At 46.1% G+C, this 12,507-nt stretch overlaps 1 protein-coding gene across 4 annotated transcripts in view; it reads right to left on the bottom strand.

The window, feature by feature from the left end:
- Positions 1 to 12,507, bottom strand: part of LOC126292282 (filaggrin-2-like) — a 750,701-nt gene that overhangs the window by 474,161 nt on the left and 264,033 nt on the right. The window contains exon 1 of one of the 4 annotated variants that reach the window (XM_049986199.1): positions 7,060 to 7,269. The exons of the other annotated variants lie outside the window; for them this stretch is intronic. The gene's annotated coding sequence lies outside the window, so the exon portion shown is untranslated. Of the gene's footprint in view, positions 1 to 7,059; positions 7,270 to 12,507 lie in introns of those variants that run through there. 4 annotated transcript variants of the gene reach the window in all.

Raw genomic sequence — 12,507 nt, 5'->3', positions numbered from 1 at the left:
GGCAGAAGCGACTCTCATCGCTGAAGACGACACGTCTCCATTCGTCCCTCCATTCACGCCTGTCACGACACCACTGGAGGCGGGCTGCACGATGTTGGGGCGTGAGCGGAAGACGGCCTAACGGTGTGCGGGACCGTAGCCCAGCTTCATGGAGACGGTTGCGAATGGTCCTCGCCGATACCCCAGGAGCAACAGTGTCCCTAATTTGCTGGGAAGTGGCGGTGCGGTCCCCTACGGCACTGCGTAGGATCCTACGGTCTTGGCGTGCATCCGTGCGTCGCTGCGGTCCGGTCCCAGGTCGACGGGCACATGCACCTTCCGCCGACCACTGGTGACAACATCGATGTACTGTGGAGACCTCACGCCCCACGTGTTGAGCAATTCGGCGGTACGTCCACCCGGCCTCCCGCATGCCCACTATACGCCCTCGCTCAAAGTCCGTCAACTGCACATACGGTTCACGTCCACGCTGTCGCGGCATGCTACCAGTGTTAAAGACTGCGATGGAGCTCCGTATGCCACGGCAAACTGGCTGACACTGACGGCGGCGGTGCTCAAATGCTGCGCAGCTAGCGCCATTCGACGGCCAACACCGCGGTTCCTGGTGTGTCCGCTGTGCCGTGCGTGTGATCATTGCTTGTACAGCCCTCTCGCAGCGTCCGGAGCAAGTATGGTGGGTCTGACACACCGGTGTCAATGTGTTCTTTTTCCATTTCCAGGAGTGTAACTGCATATTACTGCCCAGCCTGTCTACCAGATAATTTGTGGTTGTATATAGTAAATAATAGCGTCCTGGCACGCTTTCCGGCGGTGACCCCTGCGAAAGCCTTGTAGCTTATGATCTGTCGCCGATCTATTACTTATGCAGTCTTCGAGGCACTCACATATCTGGAGATCAGTTCCATATGATCGTACCTTCGTTATCGCCACGAATTATGAAACTGAGAAGCCAAAGAAACTGGTACACCTACCTAAAATCTTGTAGGGCCAACGAGAACACGCAGAAGTGCCGCAACACGACGTAGCATGGATTCCACTAATGTCTGAAGTACTGCTGGAGGGAACTACAACATAAATTCTGCAGGGCTGTTTGTAAGTCCGTAAGAGTACGAGGCGGTGGAGATCTCTTCTGAACAGCACGTTGCAAGGCATCCCAGATGTGCTCAATGATGTTTATGTCTGGGCTGTTTCGTGGGCAGTGGAAGTCTTTAAACTCAGGAGAGTGTTCCTGGAGCCACTCTGTAACAATTCTGGACATTTGGGGTGTCGTACTGTCCTGCTAGAGTTGCCCGAGTTTGTCAATGAACATGAATGGATGCAGGTGATCAGACAGGATGCTTACGTACGTGTTACCGGTCAGAGTCGTATATACATGTATCAGGGGTCCCATCGTATGTCCCTGTCCAGCCGGGAATGTGTTTTTTGCGGTACCCTCTTGAGATCGCTGTTTTCGCAGAGCTAATGACCGCTCCCACAAACCTCTCATAGCTCTTGCTGGTTGGAGGGATCCAGCTCAAGGTATAATCAAGTTGGCTGCCCGTTCTCAGTAACATAGCCCCTCCTAACCTGCGCCGTGAATACGCTCTGGTTAGAGAATTTCAAAAAATCATGACCAACCCTCAATTACAAATCCATGAAGATACTCACGACATCCAAGGAAACCGACTCCGGTCTCGGCATCCTCCACAAAAGACCGCACAGGCTCTGCACCAAACCAACTTTAAAATAAATGACCGATGGAAAGAGGAATGGGAGAGCAGAACAGCATTAACTGCCACAGCATGCCATTCATCTTTAGTAAACCAAAAGGATTTGATTGCCCTCGCAAAGTTTGGTCAACTCGGCATCCTCCACAAAAGACCGCACAGGCACTGCTCCAAACCAACTTTAAAATAAATGACCGATGGAAAGAGGAATTGGAGAGCAGAACAGCAGTAAACTGCCACAGCATGCCATTCATCTTTAGTAACCCAAAAGGATTTGATTGTCCTCGCAAAGTTTGGTCAACTCTTAATCGCATCAGAACCAACTGTGGGAGATGCACAAACTCCTTACACAGATGGGGTAAACTTCCTTCGGCCGCTTGCGACTGTGGCGCTGAGAGACAGACGGTCAAACACATCGTGCAGGAATGCCCACTAAGGGCATACGAGGGTGACCCACAGGATTTCCTAATGGCGAACCAAGAGGCAATCGACTATTTATTATCTAAGCTGGACGTCTGCTTGTGATTGCTCTTCTGTGAGTGTAAATTTACGATTGGCGGTGTCCTCATATACAAACAGTTATTTATTGCTCTGTTTATACATATGTGATTTTTTTAATCGTGTTGTTTCTGTAATTTTTACTGTGATGTTATGAGCCATACGCTAAATAAATAAATAAGGGGTCCCATATCACTCCAATTGCACACGCCCCACATCAATCCAGAGCTTCCACAAACTTGAATAGTTTCCTGCTGACATGCAGAGTTCATGGATTCATGAGGTTGTCTTGATACCCGTACACATCCATCCGATCGATACAATTTGAAACGAGACTCGTCCCACCAGGCAACATGTTTCCAATCATCAACAGTCCAGTGACGGTGTTGAGAGCCCAGGTGAGGCGTAAAGGCTTATGTCGTGCAGTCATCAAGGGTACACGAGTGGACTTCGGCCCGAAAGCCGATATCGATTATGTTTCGTTGAATGGTTCACACGCTGACCCTTGTTGATGGCCCAGCATTGAAATCTGCAGCAGTTTGCCAAAAGGTTGCACTTCTGTCACGTTGAACGATTGTCTTCAGTTGTACCAGTTCCCGTTCTTGCAGGATCTTTTTCCGGCCACATCGATATCGGATATTTGATGTTTTACCGGATTCCTGCTAATCACGGTACACTCGTGAAATGGACTTCACTTCATCGCTACCTCGGAGATGCTGTGTGCTATCGGCCGTGCGTCGACTACAATACCACTCTGAAACTCACCGAAATCTTGATAACCTGTCATTGTAGCAGCGGTAAGTGATTTAAAAAGTGCGCCAGGCACTTGTTGTCTTACATAGGCGTTGCCGACCGCAGCGCCGTACTCTGCCTGTTCACATATCTCTGTATTTGAATATGCATGGCTATACCAGTTTCTTTGGCGCTTCAGCGTAGAACACTGTACGACTTCACTCATTCAGTTGTGACTCACTGATATTGTAGTAAATGTATACCAAGTTTTTGCGTTTTGTTCTGTGACTACATTGACACCCATATTTTACAAACCACTGCGAATTCCCTGACAAGAGTGTAATAGCAATGATACACGATACCACGACAGAATATAGTCAGATCTGTTCTCTGGAAATCAGCCCGTAAAGCGTGGCAGAGGGGTTTCTTCACGTTCCGAGTTTGTCATGGAGCGAGAAGGAAAGAGACTGCTTAAACGCTTCACTGCGCGCTCTTCTAATTAGTTCGTGGTCTTTACGGGAGCGATACATAAGCGACTGCAGTCTCTCCCTAGACCTCTCACTTAGCTCTTGTTCTCGAAGTTTCATACGTAGCCTTTTACGGGATGGTCTGCGTCTTCCAGTGTCAGCCAGGTGAGGTGTTTGAGTATCTCAGTGACACCCTGCCGTGGCTGAAACACACTAGTGACCATTCGTGCTCCCCTGTTTTGTATGAGTTTAATATCCCTATTAGCTCTGTTTGATAGGGATTTCACACACTTGAATAATATTCTGTTCGCGATTCAGTATCTTACAAGCGGGCTCAACTTGACTAGAAAACGGAATTGGTTGATAGGACTCATGTAGAGACATTAAGAAATCATCAGTTTGGTAGTGGAGGCAAGTTTGGAGCGGGGGCGTGGGAACTGTTGGGTGAGACCAAGGCTTAAATACAGTCTTCGTTTTACATTAGAGAAGATAAACTCTTCGTTGCCAAGTTCGCTAATGATAACCTTTATTCTCGATAGCCGGTTTCGGTGATCAATGTTACCATCTTCAAATCTCGACGGACAGGTTATTGCATGAAACTTCCTGGCAGATTAAAACTGTGTGCCCGACCGAGACTCGAACTCGGGACCTTTGCCTTTCGCGGGCAAGTGCTCTACCATCTGAGCTACCGAAGCACGACTCAGGCCCGGTACTCACAGCTTTACTTCTGCTAGTATCCGACTCCTATCTTCCAAACTTTACAGAAGCTCTCCTGCGACCCTGGCAGAACTAGCACTCCTGAAAGAAAGAATATTGCGGAGACATGGCTTAGCCACAGCCTGGGGGATGTTTCCAGAATGAGATTTTCACTCTGCAGCGGAGTGTGCGCTGATATGAAACTTCCTGGCAGATTAAAACTGTGTGCCCGACCGAAAGGCAAAGGTCCCGAGTTCGAGTCTCGGTGGGGCACACAGTTTTAATCTGCCAGGAAGTTTCATATCAGCGCACACTCCGCTGCAGAGTGAAAATCTCATTCAGGTTATTGCATGTTTCCTAAAATAGCAATAAAAGCGCTCTTTCTAGTGAATTGGCAGGTGCGTAGCAGACTGGAAGACTGCATCGACATGTGTTACCTGCTTGCCATTTCGTGAGCAAAACACTTGTATTGCTAGTTTAAGAAATATGCAATAAGCTGTCCCTCGAGATCTGAAGATGGTTACATTGATTGGTGGAACCGATTATCGAGAACAAAGGTTATTATTAGCGAATTTGGCAACGAATTCTATCTTCTCTAATGTATCTCGCGGCTCAAAATGAGTAAACTGAAACTCTTACTCTTGTAGGCGTTAACTCCGTCCAGTACGTTGTTCACAGCAGTAAAAACTTGGCAAACTTATTCTATTCGCTTTTGGGAAGAAATACCCTTCCTGTCACAGAAGCCGTCGGTTACCAGGGAGAGAGAAGTCGTGAGCAACTCCTGTCTGCGAATCGTACAAACTTGGTTCTGTGTTTTAACAGTGTTAGTACCGTACTTCCTGACGCGGACGAGTCCAGCGTTTGCCTAGGCAAGCATGGCAAACCAAGTCTTAAAAACAGTAGGCAGGTTCAAATGGATGTAGGTTGCACTAGTTATGCGGAGACCAAGAAGCGTACACAGAATGGACTAATAAGGAGAGCTGCGTCAAACCAGTTTTCTGACTGAAGGTCACAACAACAAGAATGATATAATGTCAATGCTTTACTGATTTTCAATAGTGACACTGCTCCTTGTTTTTTATTGTCTGATAATGGCGGCTGCCAAAATGTCGTAATAAATAAAGACATTTTATTTAGGGATCTAGATGGTATTCTTCATCAAATATTCTGATGATGACCGACTCATATTGGTAGTTTGTTTCCTTTGTTAGCAATATCAATGTGTCACGAACGAGTACGGTAAAACTTACGACTGCAGTTCTCTCTCTCTCTCTCTCTCCCCCCCCCCCCCCCCCCCCAGAAAATATTAGATACAGGCTCCCAGGTAGATGCCATTTTCCTTGACTTCCGGAAGGCGTTCGATAGAGTTCCGCACTGTCGCCTGATAAACAAAGCAAGAGCGTACGGAAAATCAGACCAGCTATGTGGCTGGATTGAAGAGTTTTTAACAAACAGAACACAGCATATTGTTCTCAATGGAGAGACGTCTACAGACGTTAAAGTAATCTCTGGCGTGCCACAGGCGAGTGTAATGGGACCATTGCTTTTCACAATATATATAAATGACCTAGCAGATAGTGTCGGAAGTTCCATGCGGCTTTTAGCGAATGATGCTGTAATATACAGATAAGTTGCAGCATTAGAAAATTGCAGCGAAATGCAGGAAGATCTGCAACAGATAGGCACTTGGTGCAGGGAGTGGCAACTGACCCTTAACATATACAAATGTAATGTATTGCGAATACGTAGAAAGAAGGATCCTATATTGTATGATTATATGATAGCGGAAAAAACACTGGTAGCAGGTACTTCTGTAAAATATATCTGGGAGTATGCGCGCGGAACGATTTGAAGTGGAATGATCATATAAAATTATTTGTTGGTAAGGCGCCTGTCAGGTTGAGATTCATTGGGAGAGTCCTTAGAAAAAGTAGTCCATCAACAAAGGAGGGCCGGCCGGAGTGGCCGTGCGGTTCTAGGCGCTACAGTCTGGAACCGAGCAACCGCTACGGTCGCAGGTTCGAATTCTGCCTTGGGTATGGATGTGTGTGATGTTCTTAGGTTAGTTAGGTTTAATTAGTTCTATCTTCTAGGCGACTGATGACCTCAGAAGTTAAGTCGCATAGTGCTCAGAGCCATTTGAACCATTTTTGAGCAAAGGAAGTGGCTTACAAAACACTCGTTCGTAGTATACTTCAGTATTGCTCATCAGTGTGGGATCTGTACCAGATCGGGTTGACAGAAGCGATAGAGAAGATCTAAAGAAGAGCGGCGCGTTTCGTCACAGGGTTATCTGGTAAGCGTGATAACGCTACGCAGGCCGTGGTGGCCAAGCGGTTCTAGGCACGTCAGTCCGAAACCGCGCAACTGCTACGGTCGCAGGTTCGAATCATGCTTTGGGCATGGGTGTGATGTCCTTAGGTTAGTCCCATAGTGCTCAGAGCCATTTGAACCATTTTTTTTTTTTTTATAACGTTAGGGAGATGTTTAGCAAACTCAAGTGGCAGACTCTGCAAGAGAGGCGCCCTGCATCGCGGTGTAGCTTGCTGTCCAGGTTTCGAGAGGGTGCGTTTCTGGATGAGGTATCGAGTATATTGCTTGCCCCTATTTATACCTCCCGAGGAGATCGCAAATGTAAAATTAGAGAGATTCGAGCGCGCACGGAGGCTTTCCGGCAGTCGTTCTTCCCGCCAACCATACGCGACTGGAACAGTAAAGGGAGGTAATGACAGTGGCACGTAAAGTGCCCTCCGCCACACACCGGTGGGTGGCTTGCGGAGTATAAATGTAGATGTAGATGTGAAAAAGGCATCCTAATCAAGATTTCAGTATATGCTGGTGGCGGGGTGCAGAGTAGTCGCTGTCACACTCCCGCCACGAGTGTGAAACTCCTCCTCGGTCCAGGTATTGGGCAGATAGTGACGCCTGCCCCAGCGGCGGCGTCGTGCGCCGTTGTTTACCTGCTGGTGTTCTCCTACGCGGGTCCAGGTTGCCTCATAGGTGACCCTCCCGCGGCGTTCCGGACCCTGGTATGCTGGGGCAGGCGGCTGCACTGTCTGTCGCAGCGGTGACACAGAAGCACTGGCCGAGCGGGACAGACGACGCACACGTAAGCGAACACACACGGGCACAGGAGAGGCGGCGCGACCACGCCAGCGAGACGCCACGCAGCGACTGGCCGCTCGCGCCGCCGGAGAGGAACGCCGTGCTCCCCCCCCCCCCCCATCTCCTCTGCCTCCCCCCCTCCCCCCCGCACACCTTGAACGACTACCTACCTACCTACCTAGGCCACGCCGCAGAATCACGCTCTCCCGTACCCAGACTCCCTGCGGCTGCAGCTTGTCCAGTGCACTTGGGAGACGAAGAGGAGACCGCGGATCGCGAAGCGCGCGAGCCAGCCTGGGCGCTGCAAAGAACTCCGGCGGCGCAGACGCTGCCGTCCAGCTTGCGACGAGACGGCGTTGGGGGAGGTGTGTTTTGAACGGACCGGCAGGGGAGTCTGCGGAATAACGACTGCCTTTGGCTTACGACCCCGTACCGTTACCACATACTGGAGGATGCTGCCATGGGGATGCTCTGAAAACTTTTGGACCCATAATAGGGAAAATAAGAAATTCTGTAATATTTTTTATAGCTTCAGTCAATTTTTACTGATATTTATTACCACGACGCGTTTCGGCAGCGTGCAATCATCATCAGTTGCGTTACAGTTACATATACATTAACCTGAAGTTGCTGCGCGTGCCAGCGATATTATTACTATTACTATTATTATTATTTTGCTATCGTTTCGGCCTGCTACGGACCACGATTGTGTTTTCCCCTTTTGCCAGTAGATTTTTCATTTTGGCTAACTGTGCTTCTTTTCTCTGTTTTGACCATTTGCAGGCATGACGTGGGAAATGGCGTAGTAAGCGAAATAAGGTTACAAGCTTTTTAGAAATTTTGACTTTTTCTCTGAAAACGTCTCGATCCTAAATGTCATAAAATGAAATTTCACCTTCCTGTACAACCTTTGTAACTTGGCTTTCCCATATTGAATACGATTTTGTTTTTGAAATTGGTGAATGTATGCGATGGGTAAGTCTTTGCGGGTTTATTCTTTCCAGATGACCAACAAACATCATTCTCCTCTTCCTCAAACTGGTAACAATGCCTAATGTATGTTAGTATAATTCACAGTTGTGTCTTCGGCGCCGGACGCGGTGGCTAAGCGATTCTATGCGCTTCAGTCCGGAACCGCGCCACTTCTGTGGCCGCAGGTTCGAATCCTGCGTCGGGCATGGATGTGTGTGATGTCCTTACGTTAGTTAGATTTAAGTAGTTCTAAGTTCTAGGCGAATCATGACCTCAGATGTTAAGTACCATAGTGCTCAGAGCCATTTCAACCATTTTGTCTTCGGCGGAATTCTCCGTTTTCTTTGATAGGGCCAAGGATTTTCCTCAAAAATTTCCGGTCTTGTATTTCAAGTTTTCGTAGTGGTCCTTTCTTCGTCATGTTTAAACATTCTGATGCATTCAAAGCTGACGGTCTAATTACGGTGTTATAATGACAAAGTTTTAGGTTTAAAAACAGGCTTTTGCTTTTGTATAAGTCTTTGCACAGATGAAAAGCACCTTCTAGTTTAGAACATCTACTTTCTACAGCTGCTTTTTCTGAACCGTCAGGTGTTCAAAAAATGTTCAAATGTGTGTGAAATCTTATGGGACTTAACTGCGAAGGTCATGAGTCCCTAAGCTTACACACTACTTAAACTAAATTATCCTAAGGACAAACACACACACCCATGTCCCCGGGACCAGCAGCACAGTCCATGACTGCAGCGCCTGAGACCGCTCGGCTAATCCCGCGCGGCGAACCGTCGTCGTCGTCGTTGTTGTTGTTGTTGTTGTGGTCTTCAGTCCTGAGACTGGTTTGATGCAGCTCTCCATGATACTCTATCCTGTGCAAGCTTCTTCATCTCCCAGTACCTACTGCAACCTACATCCTTCTGAATCTGCTTAGTGTATTCATCTCTGGGTCTCCCTCTACGATTTTTACCATCCACGCTGCCCTCCAATACTAAATTGGTGATCCCTCGATGTCTCAGAACATGTCCTACCAACCGATCCCTTCTTCTAGTCAAGTTGTTCCACAAGCTCCTTGTGGTGTGCGTACTGTAAGACCTTCGGTACACACACCATCAGATTATTTGACTTGTCTCTCTAACGAAGTAGGCGAGTGTTAGCAATATATCTCGTGGTCTTATCGTGGCGTCTTTATCTTCTGCCGTTAGACGATAGAAATGAAACTTACACGCTTAGAGCAGCAGATTGACGGTAACCAACTTTAAACACAACTGGATTAATTTTCACACACATTTGTTAAAATAATTAAAAAATGTAGACATTACGTAACTTGATTCTGGATGCTGTTTACAATCGACAATCTGACGTTCATTTGGTCTTGGTTTGTTAATCTTATTTTCACATATCTCTGATACTTGACAAAGTGTCTAAACATTTCTCTTCGTGGCTATGTACAGGAATATGATAATCTTATTAGGCGCAGACTGAAACTTGACTATATACTGGTACCGACTAATGCAGACTAGTCGGAGGTGTGTACACTCGTTATAATACCTCGCGCGTTCAGGTATCACTGAGTGAGTGTGATACGTGAGGAGAAAAGGTTCTACGTTAGCAGCAATCTCATTGGCTGCATTACATATTAATACGCTGATCGGCGGAAGCAGAATTTGGTCCGTCTCTAAGACAGCGCCATCTCGTAGTGCGGAGACGGACGAGAGCTGCGCCTGTGCTGTTGTGCTTAGCGGGGCGCGCTCTAGTGGGAAAGTTGTGACTACGCGGAACTATGCACACAACACTCCTCCCAAATTCTATTCAATACCTCCTCATGAGTTACGTAACCTACCCATCCAATCTTCAGCATTCTTCTGTAGCACCACATTTCGAAAGCTTCTATTCTCTTCTTGTCTAAACTATTTATCGTCCACGTTTCACTTCCATACATGGCTACACTCCATACAAATACTTTGAGAAATGACTTCCTGACACTTAAATCTATACTCGATGTTAACAAATTTTTCTTCTTCAAAAACGGTTTCCTTCGGTTTCCTTGCCATTGCCACTCTACATTTTATATCCTCTCTACTTCGACTATCATCAGTTACTTTGCTCCCCAAATAGCAAAACTCCTTTACTACTTTAAGCGTCTCATTTCCTAATCTAATTCCCTCAGCATCGCCCGACTTAATTCGACTACATTCCATTATCCTCGTTTTGCTTTTGTTGATGTTCATCTTATACCCTACATTCAAGACACTGTCCATTCCGTTCAACTGCTCTTCCAAGTTCTTTGCTGTCTCTGACAGAATTACGTCGGCGAACCTCGAAGTTTTTATTTCTTCTCCATGGATTTTAATACCTACTCCGAACTTTCCTTTTGTTTCCATTACTGCTTGCTCAATATACAGATTGAATAACATCGGGGATAGGCTACAACCCTGTCTCACTCCCTTCCCAACCACTGCTACCTTTTCATGTCCCTCGACTCTTATAACTGCCATCTGGCTTCTGTACAAATTGTAAATAGCCTTTCGCTCCCTGTATTTTACCCCTGCCACCTTCAGAATTTGAAAGAGAGTATTCCAGTCAACATTGTCAAAAGCTTGCTCTAAGTCTACAAATGCTAGAAACGTAGGTTTGTCTTTCCTTAATCTTGCTTCTAAGATAAGTCGTAGGGTCAATATTGCCTCACGTGTTCCAACATATTTACGCAATCCAAACTGATCTTCCCCGAGGTCTGCTTCTATCAGTTTTTCCATTCGTCTGTAAGGAATTCGAGTTAGTATTTTGCAGCTGTGACTTATTAAACTGATAGTTCGGTAATTTTCACATCTGTCAACACTTGCTTTCTTTGGGATTGGAATTATTATATTCTTCTTGAAGTCTGAGGGTATTTCACCTGTCTCATACATCTTGCTCACCAGATGGTAGAGTTTTGTCAGGACTGGATCTCCTAAGGCTGTCAGTAGTTCTAATGGAATGTTGTCTACTCCGGGGGCCTTGTTTCGACTCAGGTATTTCAGTGCTCTGTCAAACTCTTCACGCAGTATCATATCTCCCATTTCATCTTCATCTACATCCTCTTCCATTTCCATAATACTGTACTCAATTACATCGCCCTTGTATAGACCCTCTACATACTCTTTCCACCTTTCTGCTTTCCCTTCTTTGCTTAGATCTGGATTTCCATCAAAGCTCTTGATATTCATGCAAGTGGTTCTCCTTTCTCCAAAGGTCTCTTTAATTTTACTGTAGGCAGTATCTATCTTACCCCTAGTGAGATAAGCCTCTACATCCTTACATTTGTCCTCTAGCCATCCCTGCTTAGCCATTTTGCACTTCCTATGGATCTCATCGTAGAGACGTTTGCATTAGTTTTTGCCTGTTTCAATTACTGCAGTTTTATATTTTCTCCTTACATCAATTAAATTCAATATTTCTTCTGTTACCCAAGGATTTGTACCAGCCCTCGTCTTTTTACCTATTTGATCCCCTGCTTCCTTCAGTATTTCATCCCTCAAAGCTACCCACTCTTCTTCTACTGTATTTCTTTCCCCCATTCCTATCAATTGTTCCCTTATGCTCTCCCTGAAACCCTGTACAACCTCTTGTTCTTTCAGTTTATCCAGGTCCCATCTCTTTAAATTCCCACCTTTTTGGAATAGTGAAAATAAAAATTCTGATATAATTTTTCAGTCACTTTTTATTGATATTTATTACTGCGATGCGTTTCGCCAGCGTGCAACCATCATCAGTTGCGTTACAGTTACGTACAGAGGAATCCAAAAAATGTATCCACTGTTTAAAAGTCCATAAATTGCAAACTAATTGACGGATTTGTCTCATTTTTGGTGAAAGTCTAGCTTAAAGTCCAACTTAAAGATATCACTGTAGGTGTTCGATATGGTCACCATTAACATCCACACACAAACGATGCCGCCTAACTGCAGCACAAACTACTAACTGCAACGTGTTCAGCTGGATATTTGCACATGAATGTACGCTGGATTCTCGAAGTTCATCCAATGCACGTGGCTTTTGTCGATAAACGACGTCCTTTAGTGTTCCACACAGGTAAAAGTTCAGAGCAGTTAGGTCTGGGGAACGTGGTGGATACTCTACAGCACCTCTACAGCCTATCCATCTTCCTGGTAGATTTTCGTCTAGATACGCCCTAACACGATTTTGGTCGTGGGCTGGAGCACCATATAGTTGAAAGTGAACTCTTCCGTCTCCATACAAGTCTCGGATGGCAGGTAAAATGGATGTCTGAAGCTTCTGAACGTGCACCACACCAGTAACTTTGCCGTCGAAGAAGAATGGCCCAATCAAGCACCAGT

The sequence above is a fragment of the Schistocerca gregaria genome, chromosome 9 (genome assembly GCF_023897955.1).
Source record: "Schistocerca gregaria isolate iqSchGreg1 chromosome 9, iqSchGreg1.2, whole genome shotgun sequence".
Lineage (NCBI taxonomy): Eukaryota > Metazoa > Arthropoda > Insecta > Orthoptera > Acrididae > Schistocerca > Schistocerca gregaria.
This window is presented reverse-complemented; position numbering and strand designations above follow the sequence as displayed.